The 23,749-nt window shown below is 44.9% G+C and overlaps 1 protein-coding gene across 2 annotated transcripts in view; it reads right to left on the bottom strand.

Moving 5' to 3' along the window:
* Positions 1-23,749, bottom strand: part of KIRREL3 (kirre like nephrin family adhesion molecule 3) — an 823,243-nt gene that overhangs the window by 381,490 nt on the left and 418,004 nt on the right. The gene's annotated exons all lie outside the window — the stretch shown is intronic.

The raw sequence follows: 23,749 nt of genomic DNA, 5'->3' as shown, positions 1-23,749 counted from the left end.
TAGCAGAGGGAAATATAAGACCTGACTCACCTCTAGAGAAATGCCCAAAAAGGAGACAGAAGCCCCCCACATATATTGGCGGTGATATGAGATGAAACAACAAACGCAGCAGGAAAATAGTTTTAGCAAATTTGAGGTCCGCTTTCTAGATAGCAGAAGACAGAAAGCATACTTTCATGGTCAGTAGAAAACCCTAACAAAACACATCCAGAAATTACTTTAGGACTCTGGCATTAACTCATAATACCAGAGTGGCAATTCCTGATCAACAAGAGCTTTCCAGACACAGTAACGAAACTGCAGCTGTGAACTGGAACCAAAATACAAAAACAAAACATGGACGAATGTCCAACTTATCTAGTAGATGTCTGGGAGCAGGAACAAGCACAGAGAGGCTTCTGATAACATTGTTGACCGGCAAGCATCTAACAGAGAAGCCAGGTTATATAGCGACACCCAGATCTAATCAGAACAGGTGAACAGGGAAGATGATGTCACAAGTTCAATTCCACCAGTAGCCACCGGGGGAGCCCAGAATCCAAATTCACAACAGTACCCCCCCCTCAAGGAGGGGGCACCGAACCCTCACCAGAACCACCAGGGCGATCAGGATGGGCCCTATGAAAGGCACGAACCAGATCAGAGGCATGAACATCAGATGCAGTGACCCAAGAATTATCCTCCTGGCCGTATCCCTTCCACTTGACCAGATACTGGAGTCTCCGTCTGGAAACACGGGAGTCTAGGATTTTTTCCACAACGTACTCCAACTCACCCTCAACCAACACCGGAGCAGGAGGCTCAACGGAAGGCACAACCGGTGCCTCATACCTGCGCAATAACGACCGATGAAAAACGTTATGAATAGAAAAGGATGCAGGGAGGTCCAAACGGAAGGAAACAGGGTTAAGAATCTCCAATATTTTATACGGACCGATGAACCGAGGCTTAAACTTAGGAGATGAGACCCTCATAGGGACAAAACGAGAAGACAACCACACCAAATCTCCAACACAAAGCCGAGGACCAACACGACGGTGACGGTTGGCAAAAAGCTGAGTCTTCTCCTGGGACAACTTTAAATTGTCCATCACCTGCCCCCAGATATGATGCAATCTCTCCACCACCGCATCCACTCCAGGACAATCCGAGGATTCCATCTGACCGGAGGAAAATCGAGGGTGGAACCCCGAATTACAGAAAAACGGGGACACCAAAGTGGCAGAGCTGGCCCGATTATTGAGGGCGAACTCCGCCAATGGCAAAAAAGCAACCCAATCATCCTGGTCAGCAGACACAAAACACCTCAGATATGTCTCCAGGGTCTGATTAGTCCGCTCGGTCTGGCCATTAGTCTGAGGGTGAAAAGCAGACGAAAAAGACAAATCTATGCCCATCCTAGCACAGAATGCCCGCCAAAATCTAGACACAAATTGGGTTCCTCTGTCAGAAACGATATTCTCAGGAATACCATGCAAACGAACAACATTTTGAAAAAACAGGGGCACCAACTCGGAAGAAGAAGGCAATTTGGGCAGGGGAACCAAATGGACCATCTTAGAAAAACGGTCACACACCACCCAGATGACAGACATCTTCTGAGAAACAGGCAGATCTGAAATAAAATCCATCGAGATGTGTGTCCAAGGCCTCTTAAGAATAGGCAAGGGCAACAATAATCCACTAGCCCGAGAACAACAAGGCTTGGCCCGAGCACAAACGTCACAAGACTGCACAAAGCCTCGCACATCTCGTGACAGGGAAGGCCACCAGAAGGATCTTGCCACCAAATCCCTGGTACCAAAAATTCCAGGATGACCTGCCAATGCAGAAGAATGTACCTCAGAGATGACTCTACTGGTCCAATCATCAGGAACAAACAACCTATCAGGCGGACAACGATCCGGTCTATCCGCCTGAAACTCCTGCAAGGCCCGCCGCAGGTCTGGAGAAACGGCTGACAAGATAACTCCCTCCTTAAGAATACCTGTGGGGTCAGAGTTGCCGGGTGAATCAGGCTCAAAACTCCTAGAAAGGGCATCCGCCTTAACATTCTTAGAACCCGGTAGGTACGATACCACAAAATTAAACCGAGAGAAAAATAATGACCAGCGCGCCTGTCTAGGATTCAGGCGCCTGGCGGTCTCAAGATAGATCAAATTTTTGTGGTCAGTCAATACCACCACCTGATGTCTGGCCCCCTCGAGCCAATGGCGCCACTCCTCAAACGCCCACTTCATGGCCAAAAGCTCCCGATTCCCAACATCATAATTCCGCTCAGCGGGCGAAAATTTACGGGAAAAGAAGGCACAAGGCCTCATCACGGCGCAGTCAGAACTTTTCTGCGACAACACTGCCCCAGCCCCGATCTCAGAAGCGTCGACCTCAACCTGAAAAGGAAGAGTCACATCAGGCTGACGCAACACAGGGGCAGAAGAAAAACGGCGCTTAAGCTCCTGAAAGGCCTCCACAGCATCAGGGGACCAATTAGCAACATCAGCACCCTGTCTAGTCAAATCGGTCAATGGCTTAACGACATCCGAAAAACCAGAAATAAATCGACGATAAAAGTTGGCAAAGCCCAAAAATTTCTGAAGACTTTTAAGAGAAGAGGGCTGCGTCCAATCACAAATAGCTTGAACCTTGACAGGATCCATCTCAATGGAAGAGGGAGAAAAAATATATCCCAAAAAGGAAATTCTCTGAACCCCAAAAACGCACTTAGAACCCTTGACACACAGAGAATTAGACCGCAAAACCTGAAAAACCCTCTTAACTTGCCGGACATGAGAGTCCCAATCATCCGAAAAAATCAGAATATCATCCAGATACACTATCATAAATTTATCCAAAAAATCGCGGAAAATATCATGCATAAAGGACTGGAAGACTGAAGGGGCATTAGAAAGACCAAAAGGCATCACCAAATACTCAAAGTGGCCCTCGGGCGTATTAAATGCGGTTTTCCACTCATCCCCCTGCCTGATCCGCACCAAATTATACGCCCCACGGAGATCAATCTTAGAGAACCACTTGGCCCCCTTTATGCGAGCAAACAAATCAGTCAGCAACGGCAATGGGTATTGATATTTAACCGTGATTTTATTCAAAAGCCGATAATCAATACATGGTCTCAAAGAGCCGTCTTTTTTTGACACAAAGAAAAAACCGGCTCCTAAGGGAGATGACGATGGACGAATATGTCCCTTTTCCAAGGACTCCTTTATATATTCTCGCATAGCAGTATGTTCAGGCACAGACAGATTAAATAAACGACCCTTTGGGTATTTACTACCCGGAATTAAATCTATAGCACAATCGCACTCACGGTGCGGAGGTAGCGAACCAAGCTTGGGTTCTTCAAAGACGTCACGATAATCAGACAGGAACTCAGGGATTTCAGAGGGAATAGATGATGAAATGGACACCAAAGGTACGTCCCCATGAGTCCCCTTACATCCCCAGCTCAACACAGACATAGCTCTCCAGTCAAGGACTGGGTTGTGAGACTGCAGCCATGGCAATCCTAGCACCAAATCATCATGTAGATTATACAGCACCAGAAAACGAATAGTCTCCTGGTGATCCGGATTAATACACATAGTCACTTGTGTCCAGTATTGTGGTTTATTATTAGCCAATGGGGTGGAGTCAATCCCCTTCAGAGGAATAAGAGTCTCCAAAGGCTCTAAATCATACCCACAACGATTGGCAAAGGACCAATCCATAAGACTCAAAGCGGCGCCAGAGTCGATATAGGCGTCCGTAGTAATAGATGACAAAGAGCAAATCAGGGTCACAGACAAAATAAATTTAGACTGTAAAGTGCCAATGGGAACGGATTTATCAAGCTTTTTAGTACGCTTAGAGCATGCTGATATAACATGAGTAGAATCCCCACAATAGAAACACAACCCATTTTTCCGTCTAAAATTCTGCCGCTCGCTTCTGGACAGAATTCTATCACACTGCATGTTTTCTGGCGTCTTCTCAGTGGACACCGCCAGATGGTGCACTGGTTTGCGCTCCCGCAGACGCCTATCGATCTGAATGGCCATTGTCATGGACTCATTCAGACTTGCAGGCACAGGGAACCCCACCATAACATCCTTAATGGCATCAGAAAGACCCTCTCTGAAAGTAGCCGCCAAGGCACACTCATTCCACTGAGTAAGCACAGACCATTTACGGAATCTTTGGCAGTAAATTTCAGCTTCATCTTGCCCCTGCGATAGGGACATCAAAGTTTTTTCTGCCTGAAGTTCCAAATGAGGTTCCTCATAAAGCAAGCCCAAGGCCAGAAAAAACGCATCCACATTGCGCAACGCAGGATCCCCTGGTGCCAATGCAAAAGCCCAATCTTGAGGGTCGCCGCGGAGCAAGGAAATCACAATCCCAACCTGCTGTGCAGGGTCTCCAGCAGAACGAGATTTCAGGGACAAAAATAACTTACAATTATTTCTAAAATTCTGAAAGCTAGATCTATTCCCTGAGAAGAATTCCGGCAAAGGAATTCTCGGCTCTGATACCGGAGCATGAACAACAAAATCTTGCAAACTTTGTACTTTCGTGGCAAGATTATTCAAACCTGCAGTTACACTCTGTAGATCCATTATAGACAGGTGAACATAGAGCCATTCAAAGATTAGAAGGAGAGAGAAAAAAAAGAAAGACTGCAGCATAGACAGACTGGCAAGTGATCCAATTAAGAGCACACTAACTACTAGAGAAAAAAAAAAAAAAAAAATTTCAGCAGACTTCTTATTTCACTCCTTTCTCAGCCAAGGAATTAACCCTTTAGTGGGCCGGTCAAACTGTCATGATCTCCATGGCCAGAGAACTAGCATAAGCCTCAATAGGAACAAGCTCTTGGAAGATGTAACTGTACTGACCATGAACTAAACCTACCGCATCATCTAGAAGTAGCCAGGTAGCATGTCCTACTTTTTATCCCTATATGCCCAGCGCCGGCCGGAGAACTAAATAATGCTAGCAGAGGGAAATATAAGACCTGACTCACCTCTAGAGAAATGCCCAAAAAGGAGACAGAAGCCCCCCACATATATTGGCGGTGATATGAGATGAAACAACAAACGCAGCAGGAAAATAGTTTTAGCAAATTTGAGGTCCGCTTTCTAGATAGCAGAAGACAGAAAGCATACTTTCATGGTCAGTAGAAAACCCTAACAAAACACATCCAGAAATTACTTTAGGACTCTGGCATTAACTCATAATACCAGAGTGGCAATTCCTGATCAACAAGAGCTTTCCAGACACAGTAACGAAACTGCAGCTGTGAACTGGAACCAAAATACAAAAACAAAACATGGATGAATGTCCAACTTATCTAGTAGATGTCTGGGAGCAGGAACAAGCACAGAGAGGCTTCTGATAACATTGTTGACCGGCAAGCATCTAACAGAGAAGCCAGGTTATATAGCGACACCCAGATCTAATCAGAACAGGTGAACAGGGAAGATGATGTCACAAGTTCAATTCCACCAGTAGCCACCGGGGGAGCCCAGAATCCAAATTCACAACAGGTGAGTATAGCAATATTTTTTATTTTAATTCTCTCTTTTACACATTTTTACATTAATGTTGTTTCGATACCGATACCCGATATCACAAAAATATCGGATCTCGGTATCGGAATTCCGATACAGCAAGTATCGGCCGATACCCGATACTTGCGGTATCGGAATGCTCAACACTACTTATGACTCATAATTTTTTTACATTTGATTCTCGTTATTATTTACAGAAAACAGGCGTGGCCATGGGTGCTAGATTTTCACCCTCTTTAGCCAACCTCGTCATGGCATTTTGGGAGTACAACTATATTTTTTCTGCTTCCAATCCTTTTTCATCCTGTATACAATGGTATGGCAGATACATCGACGATCTACTCATCATTTGGTCTGCCGATGTATCTGCCATACCAGATTTCATTAATTATTTGAATTTGAATGATTATAATTTACGTTTCACCCACAAATTTAATCAAAACGAAATTAATTTTTTGGATCTGAATTTGATTGGTGTTGCTGATCAGGTTATTGAAACAAAAACTCATCACAAATCTCTCAGCGGTAATTCTATTTTACATGCGCATAGTGGACACCCCATGCATACTATTCAATCTATACCAGTTGGCGAGTTCGTCAGAGTCAAGAGAAATTGCAGTGACAATGTAGTTTTAAAAAATGAAATTGATATGGCATCTAACAAATTAAAACGCCGCAGCTATCCGTATTGGATGTTAAATAGGGCACGTAAAATTGTTGATCATAGAGATCGCAATGATCTAATTACACCGATTATTACAAATGAACCTGTTTTAAATCCAACAAATAGAACTAGAAATAAAAAACCGTTTATTTGTTTCCAATTCAGCCCTCAATTCAGCAAAATTAAAAATCTTATCAATAAATTCCTACCTATCCTTTATGAGGATCCAAGTCTGGCGAGAATTCTCGACACAGGAATTAATGTAATATCTAGACGGGCTGCTACTATAGGTAACAGAATTTCTCCAAGTATGTTCCGTTCAGATAGAAACACGAACAAAACATGGTTGAATTATAACGGGTTCTATAAATGCGGCAGCAATAGATGCAAGATGTGTGCTCACACGTCAGTCAATAAGTCATTTACAAATTCGGATAAATCAAAAAACTTTATTATCAAACAATATATCAATTGCAATACTGCTTTTGTGGTATATAAAATTGACTGCACTATGTGTCAATTGTCATATGTTGGCTGTACTTCACGCAAGTTGAAAGTACGGATCAATGAACATTTATATGACATTGAAAATGGGGGTAACTCTTCCCGATCAGTTTCAGCTGCATCCAAACATTTTATTACTCAACATGCTTGCAGCACCAAATATCTCTTGGCATATGGTATTGAACGTGTTAATAAACCCCAGCGAGGCGGGAATTTCAAACACTGTCTTCACACAAGTGAAGCCTTTTGGATTTATTACTTGAATACCCGGTTTCCAGCCGGTCTTAATAAACGCAACGAGTTAATGTACCATTATTAACATCATATTTATGAGCTGTTTATTTTTCTGTTTTCTATCTTTTTTATTTATATTTATATTTTGATAAATTTTGTATAGAAATGTTGTTTTTAAACATAATTTTGTATCGCATTAGAAGGACCTTAAGTCACATGCTTTTGCACTCTACGTTGATTGGTTGGTGGTAGTTTTAAAATGTTGGTATGTCTGTGTCTATGTAGCTCTGACAAAGATCTGTAATAGATCGAAACGCGTAGCTCGTTTCCCGTCTTTATTATGGAGAGTAATACAGCCTGTGTCTTTTTAAATATGCATCAATAAAGGATTTAATTTTATTCAAGACATCTTTTTGGAGCTGGAATCAACCTTTTGTCTACTATCATACGTTACCACGTGGATCGGCGTGGAGGTTCCGTGCACCTACCAATGGCTGTCTGGTGAGCTGGCTTTTTGTTTTTTGTTTGTGTACAAGAATATAACTACTATAATACTGCTCCTATGTACAAGAATATAACTACTATAATACTGCTCCTATGTACAAGAATATAACTACTATAATACTGCTATGTACAAGAATATAACTACTATAATACTGCTCCTATGTGCAAGAATATAACTACTATAATACTGCTCCCTATGTACAAGAAAATAACTACTATAATACTGCTCCTATGTACAAGAATATAAACACTATAATACTGTTCCTATGTACAAGAATATAACTGCTATAATACTGTTCCTATGTACAAGAATATAACTACTATAATACTGCTCCTATGAACAAGAATATAACTGCTATAATACTGCTCCTATGTACAAGAATATAACTACTATAATACTGCTCCTATGTACAAGAATATAACTACTATAATACTGTCCCTATGTACAAGAATATAACTACTATAATACTGTCACGAGGAGACTAGGTGAGCGAGAGCTAATAACCCGGGCCCCTGCAATTTCCCTCAGACTAGGGAAATACTGACTGACCCTCTACCTGAAGTTTACACTGATGGTGTGCATGTCCAGGCCTCAAACCTCATCCTGCCCTCCACCCAGTGAATGCAATACACCAATACCCACAGTTAGCACAGACAAGGATAAAGGAAAATATACACCACGCCGCAGTCACTCAGGAATTCACTATAAATGTGCAGGGCAAAATAAATACAAATATAGGAAGGAGTAAATAAGACAAAGGAAAATACACCACCAGCAACGACTCTCCAGCAACCAGCTCTCCACTCCAGACCAAGATAACAACGCACAAGACAGAAGCTATAATCGGCGACGTCCAATGATCAGGAGAACTATTTAAAGGCAATGGGCATGGCCCAGCCTCCAATCTGAGGATCAGGAAAATTAACCCCGGAACAGCTAGACAAAATCTAGCTGACGCCAATGAGCAAATAGTGGTCAAAAGCGGAACTACCGCTGTCTGTCGGACGACCTGGTCTGAACAGCGTCCGACATGACAAATACTGCTCCTATGTACAAGAATATAACTACTATAATACTGCTCCTATGTACAAGAATATAACTACTATAATAATGCTCCTATGTACAAGAATATAACTACCATAATACTGCTCCTATGTACAAGAAAATAACTACTATAATACTGCTCCTATGTACAAGAATATAACTACTATAATACTGCTCCTATGTACAAGAATATAACTACTACAATCCTGCTCCTATGTACAAGAATATAACTACTATAATACTGCTCCTATGTACAAGAATATAACTACTATAATACTGTTCCTATGTACAAGAATATAACTACTATAATACTGCCCCATATACAAGAATATATCTGCTATAATACTGCCCCTATGTACAAGAATATAACTACTATAATACTGCCCCCTATGTACAAGAATATAACTACTATAATACTGCTCCCTATGTACAAGAATATAACTACTATATTACTGCTGCAATGTACAAGAATTTAACTACTATAATACTGCCCCTATGTACAATAATACAACTACTATAATACTGCTCCTATGTACAAGAATATAACTACTATAATAATGCTCCTATGTACAAGAATATAACTACTATAATACTGTCCCTATATACAACAATATAACTACTATAATACTGCCCCTATGTACAAGAATATAACTGCTATAATACTGCCCCCTATGTACAAGAATATAACTACTATAATCCTGCTCCTATGTACAAGAATATAACTACTATAATACTGCTCCTATGTACAAGAATATAACTACTATAATACTGTTCCTATGTACAAGAATATAACTACTATAATACTGCCCCATATACAAGAATATAACTGCTATAATACTGCCCCCTATGTACAAGAATATATCTACTATAATACTGCCCCCTATGTACAAGAATATAACTACTATAATACTGTTCCTATGTACAAGAATATAACTACTTTAATACTGCCCCTATGTACAAGAATATAAATGCTATAATACTGCCCCCTATGTACAAGAATATAACTACTATAACACTGCCCCCTATGTACAAGAATATAACTACTATAATACTGCTCCTATGTACATGAATATAACTACTATACTGCTCCTATGTACAAGAATATACCTACTATAATACTGCCCCCTATATACAAGAATATAACTACTACAGTGGGTACGGAAAGTATTCACACCCGTTTAAATTTTTCACTGTTTTGTTTAATTGCAGCCATTTGGTAAATTCAAAAAAGTTCATTTTTTTCTCATTAATGTACACCCTGCACCCCATCTTGACTGAAAAAAAAACAGAAATGTAGAAATTTTTGTACATTTATTAAAAAATAAAAACTGAAATATCACATGGTCATAAGTATTTAGACCCTTTGCTCAGACACTCATATTTAAGTCACATGCTGTCCATTTCCTAGTGATCCTCCTTGAGATGGTTCTGCTCCTTCATTGGAGGCCAACTGTGTGTAATTAAACTAGGAACTGGCCAAGGAGCTCAGAGACAGAATTGTGGCAAGGCACCAATCTGGCCAAGGTGACAACAGAATTTCTGCAGTACTCGAGGTTCCTAGGAGCACAGTGGCCTCCATAATTTTTAAATGGAAGAAGTTTTGGACCTCCAGAAGTCTTCCTAGACCTGGCCGTCCAGCCAAACTGACCAATCGTGGGAGAAGAGCCTTGGTGAGAGAGTTGAAGAAGAACCCCAAGATCAGTGTGGCTGAGCTCCAGAGATGCAGTATGGAGATGGGAGAAAGTTCCACAAGGTCAACTATCACTGCAGCCCTCCACCAGTTGCGCCTTTATGGCAGAGTGGCCCTCCGGAAGCCTCTCCTCAGTGCAAGACATATGAAAGCCGCATAGAGTTTGCTAAAAAAACACATGAAGGACTCCCAGACTATGAGAAATAAGATTCTCTGGTCTGATGAGACGAAGGTAGACCTTTTTGGTGATAATTCTAAGCGGTATGTGTTGAGAAAACCAGGCACTGCTCATCACCTGCCCAATACAATCCCAACAGTGAAACATGGTGGAGGCAGCATCATGCTATGGGGGTGTTTTTCAGCTACAGGGAAAGGACGACCAGTTGCCATTGAAGTTCACCTTCCAACAAGACAATGACCCTAAGCACACAGCTAAAATAACAAAGGAGTGGCTTCAGAACAACTATGACCATTCTTGACTGGCTCAACCAGAGCCCTGACCTAAACCCCATTGAGCATCTCTAGACAGACCTGAAAATGGCGCCCACCAACGATCACCATCCAACCTGGCAGAACTGGAGAGGATCTGCAAGGAAGAATGGCCGAGGATCCCCAAATCCGGGGGTGAGAAACTTGTTGCATCATTCCCAAGACGACTCATGGCTGTACTAGCTCAAAAGGTGCTTCAACTCAATACTGAGCAAAGGGTCTGAATACTTATGACCATGTGATATTTCAGTTTTTCTTTTTTAATAAATTTGCAAAAATTACTACATTTCTGTTTTTTTTTCAGTCAAGATGGGGTGCAGAGTGTACATTAATGAGAAAGAAAATTAACTTTTTTGAATTTACCAAATGGCTGCAATGAAACAGAGTGAAAAAATTAAAGGGGTGTGAATACTTTCCGTAACCACTGTATAATACTGCTCCTATATACAAGAATACAACTACTGTAATACTGCTGTGGGTATAAGGATGTACAGCACAGATTGTCGTACTTTATGATTATGCTTTTTTGCCTTTGAGTTGACCAGACTGTGATAATATTGCGCTCTACACCCTTTAACACCACAACTGATGCAGTAATATAAATCCTGTTCTGTAAAGCAAAAAATCTGCATTTCTGTGTTTTATATTTTCCTTTTAGACCTAGAAATTGTGCAGTGTCTCATTCCTGTGGAGCCTCGGAACAGAACACGAGACTACCTGTCGTACACTAGTAGACATCCCAGGTTTATAGCGGATAAGACTCCAGAATGTCCCGGGTCCACTCCGCTGACCAACCACTTATTCCTCAGATGCCTCCTGTAGTTTTGTAGCCACCTGGAGGAATAGATTATTACGTGCACAGGTAGATGCAATAACTCCGATCCCCGTCCCAATATCAGTAATGACCTCAGTGTCCTGCAGGCTCCCATCATATTAGTGGTGGAAGCTGCCGGTGGAGCTCAGGTAGAGGACAGTAATGGCCTCACATCAGCACAATGCTGGAGACACACAGACATCTACTCCAGAGCCTCCGCATCTGTGCAGGATTCCTGGATTAATGAGATCATACGTCCCATATGTGTAAGATAGTCTTACTTAATTGCAAGAAAAATAGATTAATTGGGTCGCACAATCTCTCTTCGGGGCTAAAGACTACATTAGTTGTAATGTCAGTGGCTTTGAAGCGAATGAACTTGGTTTTTATCCAGGCGCGCACATTTTCTTGCTGACCTTGGGCGAGCTGCTTTCTTCCTGCTCCAGGCTCTAAAATTAGACATTAGGCTCTGGTTGGCCTGGGCAAGAGAAAAGCAGCAACATGAAAGCAGGAAATATGTAACGGGGGTTCACCTTTGCCCCACCCTGGTTAGTGATGATTAAGGGTTTGTTCACACAGCTTTTTTCATGTGGATTTTGGTGTGGAAATGAGAGGTTTTCTGTGGCAAAATTTGTGTGAACAATATCAGCAAAATCCATTTTTTTCCGTTGAAGCTCGGTGTTGCCGCTATTTCTATCCTGACTATTTCTGATTCCAATGGGACTGGAGCAGATTTAGTATTGTAAGTGCATCTTAGCTTTTGTGTAAAGTCTGATACATTTTGTCAGTGATGAAGTGGCGATGTCATTCATGACTTTTTCACACTTATTAAAGGGAATATGACCCATGGTGCTCAAACCGTAGCATGACCCAGAATTCAGCTGCATTACTGCAGCCATCTACAGTTTTAATCTTTTAGTTTTATACAGCACTAACATATTCCGCAGCGCTTTATATACATTATCATCACTGTCCCCAATGGGGCTCACAATCTAAATTCCCTATCTGTATGTCTTTGGAATGTGGGAGGAAACTGGAGATCCCGGAGGAAACCCACACAAACTCGGGGAGAACATACAAACTCATTGCAGATGTTGTCCTTGGTGGGATTTGAACCCAGGACTCCAGCGCTGCAAGGCTGCAGTGCTAACCACTGAGCCACCGTGCTGCCCTGTTTCCTCTTATGCGGAGTTTAAAAGAAAACACAATAATAAAAGTAGTCCAATGACTTTACATCATGGATGACTAGTCTGAGGCAGCTGAATAGCCAAAAGACCTGTCAGTCTAGGGCAGCGGGGCATGGAGAAGAGGCGGGGAGCGGGGCATGGAGAACCCAAGGGGAGCGGTGCGTGGAGAAGCCACAGGGAGCGGAGTGGGGAGAACCCATGGGGATTGCGGCATGGAGAAGTGGCGGAGAGGCGGGGCGTGGAGAAGTCACGGGGAGCAGGGCGTGGAGAAGCCATGGGGAGCAGGGCGTGGAGAAGCCACGGGGAGCAGGGCATGGAGAAGCCGTGGGGAGCAGGGCGTGGAGAAGCCGTGGGGAGCAGGGCGTGGAGAAGCCGTGGGGAGCAGGGCGTGGAGAAGCCGTGGGGAGCAGGGCATGGAGAAGCCGCGGGGAGCGGGGTGTGGAGAAGTCACGGGGAGCGGGGCGTGGTGAAATCATGGGGAGGCGGGGCATGGAGAAGCCGCGGGAGCAGGGCGTGGAGAAGCCGCGGGGAGCGGGGTGTGGAGAAGTCACGGGGAGCGGGGCGTGGTGAAATCATGGGGAGGCGGGGCATGGAGAAGCCTCGGGGAGGACGGCATGGAGAAGCTGAGGGGAGGCGGGGCGTGGAGAAGCTGAAGGAAGGCGGGGCGTGGAGAAGCCGCGGGGAGCGAGGTGTGAAGAAGCCGCGGGGAGTGGACAAGCCGCAGGGAGTGGAGAAGCCACAGGGAGTGGAGAAGCCATAACTAAGCTTTAACAATCATGCAAAAAAAAAATTTGGGTGCAAACTTCTAGTACAAAGTAAGAAAAATAATCTTTAATGTAAACTGAGATTTGTCTAAAGATCTGCAAAATTCATCAAACCGCACAAACCACTGATACATTTTTTACTGTCCACTGTAAGCTCGCACCAAGAATGCTAGTAACAGATGTGCCCCACTGTGCGCTCTCTTCAGATCCCCTATCCTGGACGCCCTCCACACTATCCCTCCTCCTCTCCTGTAATCTTCTAATCAGACTTTCTCTATGGTTGTAAGGCCACCAGCTGCAGCATTCCCACTGCAAATCCCCCTATCTCAGCAAAGTACCATCCCTGCACACAACCAAAATCAGAACAGGATCAGGAGGAAATCTACACTTGTGTTATGTGCAAGATTTCTGCAAGTTGGTAGAAATGATGTTCTGAAGACAAATGCACTGAGTACGGTACTTTTATATTACTGCTCCGTTAAATTGAGGGACGGGGTCTGACTTCTGACAGTCTCTTTTCAGGGGACAAATGAAGGAGCAGAATTTGTCATTTCCTGCAGTGGATACATTATCCAAGTGTCAACTCTGTGCAGAGAAAGTCATTGACTAAGTGCAGATGCGCATTAACGTGGAGTAACCCAGCGATTTATCTAATTGTCTTTCATGCAGGAAATAAATGGAAGGTAAATGCTAATTACACGCCACTGGTCATAATGATAATATACTGTCCTCATACTATGTCATACAGCACACAGCTAAATGCTGGGGAAATCGAGAGGTGGCCATAATAGGTGTGCAGCGCCCCAGAGTCCTGGTCGTTGCAGTACTGTGGCTCCGCCACTATGGGGAGCCATGGTGCGTCCGATGGCACTGAAGGAGTTCATCTGATCAGGTATCACAGACACCAATAGATTTCACAGCTGGGCCTCCGGGGGGAGCTAAGGGTTCTATTCATTAGGCCACTCCCCACCATAGTGGGTAAACTGGGGGTCAGGCAGGAAGTTAGAGGAGAAAGCTGACTGGATTGGACGAAGCAACACCTAGTGGCAGAGGGTGTTGTGGAGGAAGAGACAGTAGGGTCTCTGTCAGGGGTGGGATCCTGACAGAGGCTTGGCATTGAAAAGAACGTAACGGGTCCGCGCCAGCTCCGGGAAGCGGCGGGACCCAAGAAAGGACTAGAAGCGAGATAGATTGTGCTGAGTGAGAAACGAGATCAAGCAATAGGAGAATACCAGTAGGGGTCGTGCTGTAAGACCGGAGCAACATCCTACTGAGGCGCACTACCGGCGGCCGGAACGCCGAGGGAGTATTTCATTAGACAGCTTCAAGCAATACTCTAAACAGCGGCAGGACAGTCAGTCTCAGGCGGGCTGTCTCACCTAAATCACCTATGAAGTCTTGGGAGGCAATTGCGGGAGAGGGGCGTCTCTAGGGTCCCGGAAGAACTCCAGGCCTACCCGACAAACGGGTACCGTTCTAACTGTAACATCAGGAAGGGACGGAAGATTAGCAGAAGATCAGTTAATCGAGTTGTGAGGGAACACGAGAAACAGACACAACGGTTGTGGGGTACTTTCCGTAAGCATAGCAGGGAAGGACTACAACACATAGCGCTAAGAAGGAAGGCACCGATTTCCACCTGTGAAGTGAACTCTGGAGGTGCCATTGGACCGGCCGGACTTGCGCAGCCTGGTGAACCGTATTCTGGAGAGGACTCAGAGATCTCCAGTAAAGAGGTAAAGAGACTGCAACCTGGTGTCCTCGTTATTTACCGCGACCTGCACCCCACAACTGCACCACCAACATCCACACCTATCATTCACTGTGCGCCCCACGGCAGGGTCACGGGCCGGGGCCTAGCCGCCGTGACAACCCCAGAAGCAGAGACTCAGAGGCCCGGTACCGGGTACCCCTCGGCCCTGCGGCAGTGGGGGCGCTACAACTTGGCGTCACGAACAGGATCTACTTAAGCCTGAAGAATCAGGTCATGTGTGCCTTGGAACTGAGATTTGTTGTGCTAGGACTGTATTATGTTGCAAAGACTGTGCTATGACCTTCCCCGCCAAAACCGTCGCCATTACAATAATATGTGGCGTGCAGGGAACATGGGGCGTGTCATCGTGGGCATAGCTTGGAAGAGTGGCGCGAAAATGGAACCCACCCCTCACAGATACTACTATGTTCAGAAGATATGCCCATCAAGGGGAAGGGCCCGCCTCCTAGTGTGGGATGGTGGAGGAGAGAAAGGCCGCCTTCCGGACGGGGAGGGGCAAGAACTTCTGGAGACTACGAGGCAGAATCCGATTGGCAGCATGGAGCGCGGAAGCCACCCCGGGGAGGGAGAGAAGACCTCTGCCAGGTTCTACCAATGGGAGCCGGCGGAGTCCTTACCAGGTTGCGCTAATCAGGAAATCCTCGGGGCAGAAGTGGAGGAGCTGTGTCGGCAGTTCCGGAGCCTGTGCCAGCGAGCAACCACCCCTAGCGAGGAGCCGCACCAGGTATCGGTCCCGCAGCCGACAACGGAGGAGGCCGGCACCGGAGATGCGGCGGAAGCAGGTAACAGCGCCGACTTGGACGTGGCGATTGAGGAACCCCTGCTGGTGGATGTAGACTCGCCCCCACCACGACCACCCGGACGGGTGTGTAGCCGTATCGAGTGCGAGAGGCCCTGGGAAACCTTGCAGACCGCTGATCGCCCCCTGCGACCCATCAAGCAGTCCCCGCAGTTCCAGGGAGAATGGGTCACCTTCAAGTGGACCCGCGCGGCCACCACCAACCTGATGGGGTTTCCCGGGGATGTCCAGGAGGAAGGGGAGAGTATTGAGGTCATCCGCCAGAGGGAATACCGCCAGCAGCTGCGCCAGCAAGAAGAGGAGTGGGCCCGCAAGAAGGAACTCCGGCGTCAGGCTGAGCGGGAGAAAGACCTTCAACTCAAAGCCCAGGTCAGGCAGGCCGCTGAAGAAAACTGGGGCCCGCAGCGCTGCGGTGTGATCAGCACCTTCCGATTGCAGGGAGGTTGGGGCTTCATTAAAGAGTCCGGCCTTGCCTTGGAGGTGTTTGTAAACTGGCGGGACGTGGAGGCGCACCTTGTGGAAGGACATCCAGGCCGGGATCTCTATCCAGGGGACCGAGTTAAGTATACCCGCCACTGGGGAGATAAAGGGTGGTATGCCTTGCATGTACGTAAATACAAGCCGGAAGTGACACTACCAGCCCCTGATGATTCCCCAAGACCTGCGGCCATTCCCCCGATCTCCTTGTGTGCCAGATGCTTGCGGACCATCACGCCAAGGAGAACTGTGAGTACCCAGACCCCAATCCGGGGTGCGGACGCCCTTTATGTGGTGGCAGGAGGAGAGCGGTACTCGCGGAAACCGCCCCCAGACTTGGAAGGTTAAACCTCGATACCATGAGTATGTATATAGTTACTATTTCCTGCTGCTGCTAAACCCGCTCAGGGTAAACTCTTAAAGGGATCCCTTTGTTGACCCGGGATCCCTATTGTTTTGTTTTCTTGTTTGTTTTCCAAGTTTTTGCACAAAGTTTACAGAACTGCTGAAATCATGAACAGTGCATGATCCGAACTTTTTGTATATAGTTTGCACCTTATTAAAGGCGCTCCCTACTGGTTTTACTTAAAGAAAGACTCTTTGCGAAGATACCGCACTGGAACCTTTGCTGAGTATGGACTGGTAGCTTGAGAAGACGCGCTACCTCACAGAGACTTGGTCCCCTCTTAAAGGGGATGTTCATTTGTCGCGTTTCGATAGTAATATTGCTTAAGACAAGTAGCAATAATGTTGATGAGAGAAAAGTGATGATAATGTTTGTACGAGAAAGTTATATGTGTTTAATTAGTTAAATGTGAAGAAATACTGATGATGTGCTCTGAGAATTAAAAGGTGAAAGATAGAAGAAGGATGCAGTGGGCCCGTAGAGATAGATGTGGTGTCCAGCATGCAAGAAAGGAAGAAAGATAATGAGAAGGCTTAATGTTCGATAGAAAATGTTTAGATAATGTTGATAGATAGTTAGGATAGAAGGTAAACCCTGAGTCCTCATAGGAGTCATGTAGAGATGACTTAGTGCTCTTAAACTGAAAGTAATGTTATGTTCTATACTGTGTATAGTAGTTGAAAAGGCAGTAGGCCCTGGCTGAACGGGGCGGTCCTGTAACAGAAAGGAGAGGCAGTAGGTCTGGTGCCGATAGGACAGGCGGTCCTGCAGATTTAAAGAAGGCGAATGGGAAAGTTAAAATACCTTATAATGTGATTATAGGAAGGTCTTTAGTGGAGTTAGAGTGTGAATCCTTAAAGGCAATGTTAAATTATTGTTCAACAATTTTTGTACTTAGTAGAATACCCGGTTGGGTAACAGGAGTTATTTATAGCCTGTAATTTATAATGTTAACCATGTTTGTAACGTTCAAGTGTCCTCACCTCCCATAAAGGGAAGCTCTGTTCAAGTATACTTATTATTATTTGCACTCAACAAAACTTGTATGTCTTTTTGCTAACCTGTATTGTTGTTTTCTTCCCAGTCCCGGAGTACTGTGTTTAACCAGGGGGGAGTGCAGCGCCCCAGAGTCCTGGTCGTTGCAGTACTGTGGCTCCGCCACTATGGGGAGCCATGGTGCGTCTGATGGCACTGAAGGAGTTCATCTGATCAGGTATCACAGACACCAATAGATTTCACAGCTGGGCCTCCGGGGGGAGCTAAGGGTTCTATTCATTAGGCCACTCCCCACCATAGTGGGTAAACTGGGGGTCAGGCAGGAAGTTAGAGGAGAAAGCTGACTGGATTGGACGAAGCAACACCTAGTGGCAGAGGGTGTTGTGGAGGAAGAGACAGTAGGGTCTCTGTCAGGGGTGGGATCCTGACAGAGGCTTGGCATTGAAAAGAACGTAACGGGTCCGCGCCAGCTCCGGGAAGCGGCGGGACCCAAGAAAGGACTAGAAGCGAGATAGATTGTGCTGAGTGAGAAACGAGATCAAGCAATAGGAGAATACCAGTAGGGGTCGTGCTGTAAGACCGGAGCAACATCCTACTGAGGCGCACTACCGGCGGCCGGAACGCCGAGGGAGTATTTCATTAAACAGCTTCAAGCAATACTCTAAACAGCGGCAGGACAGTCAGTCTCAGGCGGGCTGTCTCACCTAAATCACCTATGAAGTCTTGGGAGGCAATTGCGGGAGAGGGGCGTCTCTAGGGTCCCGGAAGAACTCCAGGCCTACCCGACAAACGGGTGCCGTTCTAACTGTAACATCAGGAAGGGACGGAAGATTAGCAGAAGATCAGTTAATCGAGTTGTGAGGGAACACGAGAAACAGACACAACGGTTGTGGGGTACTTTCCGTAAGCATAGCAGGGAAGGACTACAACACATAGCGCTAAGAAGGAAGGCACCGATTTCCACCTGTGAAGTGAACTCTGGAGGTGCCATTGGACCGGCCGGACTTGCGCAGCCTGGTGAACCGTATTCTGGACTGAGGACTCAGAGATCTCCAGTAAAGAGGTAAAGAGACTGCAACCTGGTGTCCTCGTTATTTACCGCGACCTGCACCCCACAACTGCACCACCAACATCCACACCTATCATTCACTGTGCGCCCCACGGCAGGGTCACGGGCCGGGGCCTAGCCGCCGTGACAACCCCAGAAGCAGAGACTCAGAAGCCCGGTACCGGGTACCCCTCGGCCCTGCGGCAGTGGGGGCGCTACAGGTGCAGCCGACATCTAAAAGCCCCATAGACCTCAGCAGCCAATATAATTTACCAGGACGTGAGACTGGCAGCAGCGTCTCCATCCATGGAGCGCCAATGGTCGTGGTATAGGTTTAGGCAGTAGCCTTATTTCAATGGTCACTGTCATTTCCACAGTTTGTATAAATTAATAGTACAAGTGGATATAAGAAACTAAAAAAATAAGTAATATAGCTAATATATCTATTCGTAATATATCTACCAGATAAATCTGCTTCTTTCTACACTTATCAGTCACTTTTCTTCGTGACTAAACTAGAGGGGTTGCTCAGGCACCTCCCTATTGAGGAGTGGGCCTTATATACAAGGTGCCTCCCAGCTATTGGCTGGGAGACATCTTGCAGGAGAACTGTGTAATGTGCATGTCATGTCCCTCCCTTTGATGTGGGCTCTGGCACTGAGCCCACATCTTTCCAAAGACATACTGATAGGGAATTTAGATTGTGAGCCCCATTGGGGACAGCGATGATAATGTCTGTAAAGCGCTGCGGAATATGTTAGCGCTATATAAAAATAAAGATTATTATTATTATTATTCCCTGGCACAAGTCAGTTGTTTTGAACAGCTGACATGTGCCCCTAACACCAGCAGCTGTTAACCCATTAAATGCCACTGTCAATCTCTGACAGAGGCATTTAATGAGATCGCACTGGAAGCGCGTCACTAATCCCACCCATCGATGCATGTGTCACATGACCGTGGGTCGCCAATGGGTTGGCATGACAACCCGGGGTCTGCAGCAGACCCCAGTGGTTGACATTGCCGGATTGCTATGAGCACCGCCCAGCAGTCGGCCCTCTAGCAAGTGAGCATTTCTGCTACATACAGGTGATCTGATCATCGCCTGTATGTAGCAGAGCTGATCGGATTATCGCAGCTTCTAGTTTCCCATGGACATTATTGAAGCTATTAAAAAGTTAAAAAAAATGTTTTATAAAAATATTAAAAAAATATATATATAAAAGTTCAAATCACCAACCATTCGAACCATTCAAAATGATTAAAAACAAATAAACAAAAAAAAACATTATTTGGTATCGCCATGTTCAGAATCGCCCGATCTATTAAGTTATAAAAATAATTAATCCAACTGGTAAACTACGTAGCAAAAAAAAAAAGTCAAATTGTCAGAATTACATTTTTTGGTTTTCACAACATTGCATTAAAATGCAATAAATCTGCACCAAAATGGTATATTTAAAAATGTTAGCTCAGCGTGCAAAAAATAAGCCCTCATCCAACCCGACATCAAAAAGGAGACGATACGGGTCTCGGAAAATTTCACAATTTTTTTTTAAACAAACTTTGGATTTTTTTTTCGTTTAAATAAAAAATGGTGTCTATGAACCCATAATGACCTGGAGAGTCATAATGACAGGTCAGTTTTAGCATTTGGCGAACATTGTATAAATAAATAAAATGTGGAAGTGCAGTTTTTTTTGCAGTTTCACCAAACTTGGAATTTTCTTCCCGATTTTGAGTACACGATATGGTAAAAAAAAGTACAACTGGCCCCGCAAAAAACAAGCCCTCACAAGGCCATATTGATGGAAAAATAAAAAAGTTATGGCTCTGGGAAGAAGGGAGTGAAAAACTGAAGCGCAAAAACTAAAAAGGGCTGCGGCGTGAAGGGGTAAAATAGGGGAACGCGCACGCACACTAGGCGTGCCACCGGAATACAGTGCGGTGTGCACAGCAGAGGGGGAGCATCATGAGGACGCTGCTGCGGCCTGGCAGGTGAGCATGCCAGTGTCCCCGCATGGCGGAAGGAGGGGAACCATGTGGGGGCGCCGGCTACAGACATCACACAGCTCGTCTTCACACACCAGCTCAGAGACAACTAAAAATTAAAGCTACTGCTCACAGGGGGGAGAGTAAGTGTAAATGCAGGATACAAGGATACAATGGCCATAAGTAGAGTTTTCCTCCACATGCACAAACAGCTGACTCTCAAGTTACTGGAAATGGCAGATTTGCCTTCAGTCTACACAGTAAACCAGGATCGTAAGCTAGAAATCTCCATCTTGTTTATGACTGTAGAAGACATGGCCGTACTCCCATCCACAGGCTGGAACCACACATGACTCCTCCGTCAATCCATTTTGTAATTAGTTATTCCTTCATTGTGAAGTTGCAAATTACCGTAGATAAAAGTGTTGAATTCTAAGACTCTTTGTGGCAGAATAGTGCAGCCGCTGCTATTACTAGGCAGAGGACTGGCGCCTAATTGGTTAAAGAAGCTGCTATAAGATATATAGAAGAATCCCAAGAAAATAAGCCATGACTCACGATCCGCTGCGCTCAGGGGCCGCACGTGGCCCTCTGGTACCTGACCCGCACGTGGCCCTCTGGTACCTGACCCGCACGTGGCCCTCTGGTACCTGACCCGCAGCCCCATCACTCTCACAAGCCTATTGATGAATCTTTACCGGGGGGAAACTATTAATACTTCAGCTTTCAAACTTGTAACAAGCGATAGGGACTTTGAGACGTGCTTTAAATTTCATTAATTATTTTCTTTGTGTCTTGTTAGTTTTTTTTTTCTTCTCTTTCTTCTTTTTAAACAAAGAGAATTTTTTCCTTGGAACACAAAGCGTTTCCATATTGTTCCCTTTGATTAGAAGAGAATTCATTTTGTGCGTCTACGTGTCAAGGATGCTCCATTCGCTTTGTCATGAGACTAACAAGAAGAAGTAGAATTCCATCATGTGCCTATTCTGTCAAATGGGTAACAAAGGGCTTCAATTAGGGGGCCCCCGGTATCACGAGCAGGGAGCGCTGCGCAGGTGCAGTATGAAGGGTTCGCTTTCATGTAGCGTAATCTGCACGGCTGCAAATCAATGTGCGCCTGTTACATTAGTATAAATGATGTTTATGTATCGCAGGCACTGAGCCCTTCGGTCACTTTAAATTATGTAAGAAGAGTGGTTCAACTCTCCTGCCACTCCGCTATTGTGTGAACCCGTAGTGCTAATATTGGCAGCCTGTATGTATATAGGAAGATGAAGCATTGGAGTGGTGGGAAATCGACCCCCGCCGATCTGAAATTGATGACATAATATCCTATAGCTGATTAATATCTTGTCCTGGAAAACCACTTAAAACGAAGAGTGTCATCAGAAAATGACTTCTGGTCAAAATCACAGACTATCCCAAAACCCAGGTAAAACAGTTGGGATTAGCCGGAGCCATGAAATATTCATCCGTGGAGTTTTTCTTCCGGATGGAATTTGCAGCGGTTCAGGCCCAGAGCTGCAGTTTATATCATGGAGCGAAGGTTCTTGCCATGATTCATGCAGGTTACAAATAAATATAGAGTTTTAATCACATAATATTCTGCCTCTTAATAAGGCGCCATCCATCGAGCTGCTCTCTCCGCCATACATCACCCCACAATAGGAGCAGATATCGCTGGAGCTGCGGCACAATCTTCCCATGGCAGCTCGCTCAGACTATTGATCACCCGACATGAAGTTCTTCATTGCAGTCTCACTAAATACATTTCTTTCAGCTTGGTAACAAATGGTTTATGAGGCAGAAAGGATCTTTTATGATAAAAAATAGAATGTAAAAAGGGCATGTGTAATTACATTGCTGAGCGCTCTCAATGCGATAACAATGTTGTGTAACATTAATGTGATTGTAAATGAGCGCCGCCATCGAAATGGAATAATTTATTACGAATGCAAAGAAAGAGAATGATGGATCTTTAGTGCAATTAAATATTGATGAGCCGCGTTCTTATCATTGCTATTGTATTGTGAAGGAGAAGCAATGCATCAGGGGTTATAAGGTCGCTTCTTAATCTACGACTTAGAGGTCGGTTGTGCTCCTCACATTGTGACCGTATCCATCACGTCAAGGCTCATCTCTGCGGGGGAAAGACGGACACAATTATATACTTTGTATTGAGAAGTTGCATTACAGCTTGTATATAAAGCAAGGGCGGACATACCAGTGGAGCAAAAGAGGTCAGGGGCCCAAGAGGTCAGGGGCCACGCCACCTATAAACCAGGTGGAAAGGTGCATTCTAATGATGGGCTGCAAAGGGCCCATACACTGCTCTTACACAGGGGTCTCTGCTGTCTGTGTCCACTCCGGAAATGAAGGGGGGCAACTGCATTTTTCAGGCTTCTATCTACAGGGGAAAAAAATCACGAAAACTAGCACATTTCAAGTGTCTTTAAACACAATTAATTTTCATGAAATTACATCCACTTTGTTCGAACTGCTAAATGTATCAGATTTTCTGCAAAGACACAAAAAAGCAACAGAAAAAAAATGCATTGTTGATGTAATGTTGTAGGAACATGGCTAAAAGTGCAAAATGTACAAAAGTTACTAAAATGAAGTAGCAGAACTTTGACTTTAGCTCTTTTTGGAGTAAAATGGATGATCATCTGTGTGCCTCTACACCTTGGTTTTGTTAAGTTTGGTGGGGCCTTGGCACCCAGACCGCCCAATAATTAAAACCACTTTTATATCCCTACAAGTCAAAGGTTTTATAAAGTGATAGCAAAGAGATT

The sequence above is a fragment of the Ranitomeya variabilis genome, chromosome 4, assembly GCF_051348905.1.
Source record: "Ranitomeya variabilis isolate aRanVar5 chromosome 4, aRanVar5.hap1, whole genome shotgun sequence".
NCBI classification, from domain to species: domain Eukaryota; kingdom Metazoa; phylum Chordata; class Amphibia; order Anura; family Dendrobatidae; genus Ranitomeya; species Ranitomeya variabilis.
This window is presented reverse-complemented; position numbering and strand designations above follow the sequence as displayed.